The following is a 4633-nucleotide window of genomic DNA, read 5'->3' as shown; positions in this document are numbered from 1 at the left end:
CTTTGTCTGTCTTTCCACATGTGGCATCATCATCTGCAGGAACTAATGCATTTAAATACCCAGGTCGTAGAGCTTTAGTTTCTTTACTAATTACATCCACGAGTGCAATGAAAAGCAGTGGAGGCAGTGCACTGTCTTGTTGTATGCCTCTCTTTGTTTGGAATCATTCTCATTTACCATTTCCTGCACATACACTGCCTTCACAGTTTTTGTACAGCGACTGGATTTTTTTTAACTAAAGCTGGATCAGTGAGCATGAAATCAGTGAAGATGCAGCGACACGAGTGAGACCAGAGCAAACAATACAGATCTGTTTAACCTGCAATGCAATGAACATCTGGTGACAGTTCAAAACATGTGCTAGACCAGCGCCCAAAACATGACTTCCTGCTTTATGCAAGCACTCATGTTAACCATTAGCCTCTCTGAGCACACCTCCAGGCCTGATTGAAACTGATGTTTCCATCAATAAGTGGAACCAGAGGTTTCACCAGAAGGTGTTAAGAGTAGCAATATGAATTGTCATGACATATTAATTACACCTCTGTTTCAGCATTTCTGAATGGTTTGCACTGATATAATGGCATAAGAGAGTAGAAGAACAGGTAGAAAGTACAGTTGATGACTACCAAGTGGGATTCAGGAAGGGAAGAGGTTGTGTAGAACAGATATTTATCCTGAAGCAACTGATAGAACATAGGGCCTTAAAAAACAAAAAGACAGTAATAACCTTCGTGGACTTCACAAAGGCATATGACTCCATCGACAGACAGACTCTTGTTAGGATCCTGAAGAACAGAGGACTTGATGGAACTACACAAGAACTCATAAAAGAAATTCTGACAGACACAAAAGGAAAGGTGACATTCAGAGGAGCACTCTCAGAAGAATTTTAGATCAAGACTGATGTTAAGCAGGGAGAAGGATTGTCACCATTGTTGTTCAATATAGCTCTGAACGAAGTGATCAGGCAGAGGAGAGCAATAAACGAGGAAATGGGAATACCAAAGACCCATGTGGGGGACAAAAAGGACAACAGGGCTCAAGTGGACTGCCTAGCCTTTGCAGATGACAAAGCAATAGTAAGTGAGACAGAAGAAGATGCAAAGACACAACTTGACAACTTAAGTAAGGTAGCCGGAAAGGTGGGACTGAAGATCGCCTATAACAAGACAAAGACATTAAACACCACTGCAAACTGGGAAACACCGGAAGGCACTGTGCAGATGGTGGATAAATTTAAATACCTGGGAGAATTTATAACAGGAAGGAACAGGAGCAAGGAGGGAATAGCAGAGAGGATAAAGAAGATGAGGTCAGCCTTCTGCATGATGAGAGAGGTATACAATAAAAAGAATATATCCACAGAGGCAAAGATAAGCCACTACAAGGCAACAGTGAGGAATGCACTATTATATGCTGCTGAGACGATGATACTCGGAAGAAATGGGGCAGAGCAACTAGAGAAAGAAGAGAGGAAAATACTGAGAAAAATACTAGGTCCCAAAAGAGGTGGAGAGAGGTGGATGCAAAGACCTAGGGAAGAATTGTACCGGAACATGAGAACAATATCCGAGGAAATCAGACTCAAAAGGGCAAGGTTTGCTGGGCATGTAGTTAGGATGAGTATGGACAGAATGATGAAGAGAGTGTGGAAAACAACAGGGAGGACAAGGGGAAAGACAGGAACCAAGTGGATTGTTGAACTTCGGAAGGACTGGTTGGAATTGGGGATCAATGTCGAAGGAAAGGAAAATTGGAGGAACAAATATACACCGACATATATGCTGGAGATAAATGACAGAGAAGAATACAGGAAAAGATTAGAGTGTCACCAGTGGAGCCGGCAGGAGAAACGGAAACTGAAGATCTCGGAAGAAGAGTGGGAGAGGAGAAGAGAAAAAATTAAGAGGTTCTGGGAGAAGAAGAGGAAAATGCACTCCACGAAGGGGCTACCCATGGTCCTACAGAGGCCGTAACACAAAAAGAAGAAGAAGAAGAAGAATGGCACAATCATTGATTTCAACCCCACTGATCCACTCATTTCATTCCAGTGCTTTTACTTCAGTTCATATACATTGTCCAGTCACGTTAATGTGATCACCTGTCAAAAGCTTGAATAATCATGTTTTCAGTGTGGACTGCTCTGAGACATTGAGGAAGAGAGTAAATGAAGTTCTGGAAGGTACCGACAGAGATGTGAAGAAATACTGATTGCAGTGTCAGGGACAGCTGCGCTAGGTTTCTCGGTCGAAGATCCGTGACACAAACACCCCATTCGAGGTGGCCCCACAAATTCTCAATTGGATTTAAATACAGGAAGTGTGGTGGATAATGGGGTACGGTAAACTCATCCTGATGCTCTATGAACCACATATGTACGCTGTGAGCTGTATGACACGTTGCATTATCCTATTGGTAGATACTATCATTCTGAGGAAAAACAAACAGCATGTGGGGGAGGACACGGATAGATGCATATCTGTGCTGATCCATTGTGCATTCCAGAATGATGAGATCTACCCAGGGAATGCTACAAAACCATTCCTGAGACCATAACGCTCTCTTTTCCGTACCGAACTCTTCCAGAGATTGTTGCACAGGGCATTTGCTTTCAAACATTGCATGCCGTACACAAAAACGGCCATCTGTCCAATGGAGCATAAAATGTGATCCAACTGAAAAGGTCATTTGCCACCACTCACTGGATGTGTGGTGCACGCATGCAAACCCCACCCTTCATCACCAATAAATAGCAGTCAGCACGGGTGCACGAACTGCACTCCAGCTGCGGAGGCCCATACGTACCAATGTTTGCTGAATGGTCATTCAGGAGACACTGCTGGTAGCCCCTCAGTTCATCTGCGCCATCAGTTGCTCAACAGTAGCATGTCTAATCGCCTGTACATATCTCCACAGCCATCATGTAAGCCATGTCATCTATGCTTCATGGTCCACCACTGCTGCCTTGGTGCCCATTTTGGACAACATCATTTTGCCATGGCAGTACACAGTCAGTTTACAAACTTAGCCATTTCGGGCAGGTGTCCACCATTGGCCCAAACACCAATGATCTACATCTATATCTACACCTACTAGGATACTCTGCAAATTGCACTTACATACCTGCAGAGGATTTATCATACCACCTACTCGATAATCCTCTATTATTCCAATCTCGAACAGCGTGCGAAAAAAACAAACCTTTATCTTTCTGTGTGAGCTCCGATTTTCCTTATTTTATTAAGATGATTATTTCTCCCTATGTAAGTCAGCACCAACAAAATATTTTCACATTCTGAGGAGAAACTTGGTGATTGAAATCTCGTCAGAAAATTTCATCACAAAGAAAAATGCCTTTGTTTTAATGATGTCCACCCCAAATCCTCATTTGTGTCAGTGACACTCTCTCCCCTATTTCACGATAATACAAAACGTGCTGTCGCTCTCTGAATGTTTTCGATGTACTCGGTTAATCCTGTCCGGTAAGGATTCCAGAATACGTAACAGTACTCCAAAAGAGGGTGGACAAGTGTAGTGTAGGCAGTCTCTTCAGTAGATCTGTTATATTTTCAAAGTATTCTCTCAATAGAACACAGTCTTTGTTTTGCCTTCCCCACAATATTTTCTGTGTGTTCTTTCCAAACTACATTGTGTGTAATTGTAATTCCTAGGTATTTAGTTGAATTTGTAGCCTTTTGATTTGACTGATTCATTGTGTAACCGAAGTTTAACAGATTTCTTTTAGCACTTATGTGGATGACCTCACACTTTCCACTATTTAGGGTCAATTGCCAGCACCATACAGATATCTTTTATATCATTTTGCAATTTGTTTTGATCTTCTGATTACTTTACTAGATGATAAACTACAGCATCATCTGCATACAACCTAAGATGGCTGCTCAGATTGTTTCCTGAATCATTGATATAGATAAGGAACAGCAGAGGCCCTATAATGCTATCTTAGGGAATGCCAGAAATCACTTCTGTTTTACTCAAAGACTTTCTGTCAGTTACTGCAAACTGAGACCTCTCTGATAGGAAATCACAAATCCAGTTGCATAACTGAGACAATATTCCATAAGCACACAAATTCACTACAAGCTGCTTGTGTGGTAAAGTGTCAAAACCTTCTGGAAATCTAGAAATACAGAATCAATTTGAACTCCCTTGTTGATAGCACACAGCACTTCATGTGTGTAAGGAAGCTAGTTATGTTTCACAACAATGATGATGTTGTCGGTAGACCATGGTCACGTTGATGTGACTGGACCATGTATATCTCTTCTGGCAAGGTAAATTGTGTTCCTCCAGCGGGTTCATTCCTCAGTGCTGCTATTTCAGCATACCGCATGAGAGAACCTATGATGATAGTATTTAGGAGGAATTTGAGAAAACATAAGTGACAATGAAAGTTCGAATCAAACCTGGAGGTTTGTTCATATAGCTTGTGATCAACACGGTATCTGAATCCTGGTACGGCATCAAATCTCATTCAATCATTAGGTTTCTGAATATGTACAGTTGTTTTTTTATTTTTCTTCTTGTGTTAAGGGATTCTAGGAACCACATTCCAATTCCAGTTCATAAACTTTTATTACTCTTTTCTGTTCTTCCAGTATTACTTCAC

Source organism: Schistocerca serialis, chromosome 12 (assembly GCF_023864345.2).
Source record: "Schistocerca serialis cubense isolate TAMUIC-IGC-003099 chromosome 12, iqSchSeri2.2, whole genome shotgun sequence".
NCBI classification, from domain to species: domain Eukaryota; kingdom Metazoa; phylum Arthropoda; class Insecta; order Orthoptera; family Acrididae; genus Schistocerca; species Schistocerca serialis.
This window is presented reverse-complemented; position numbering follows the sequence as displayed.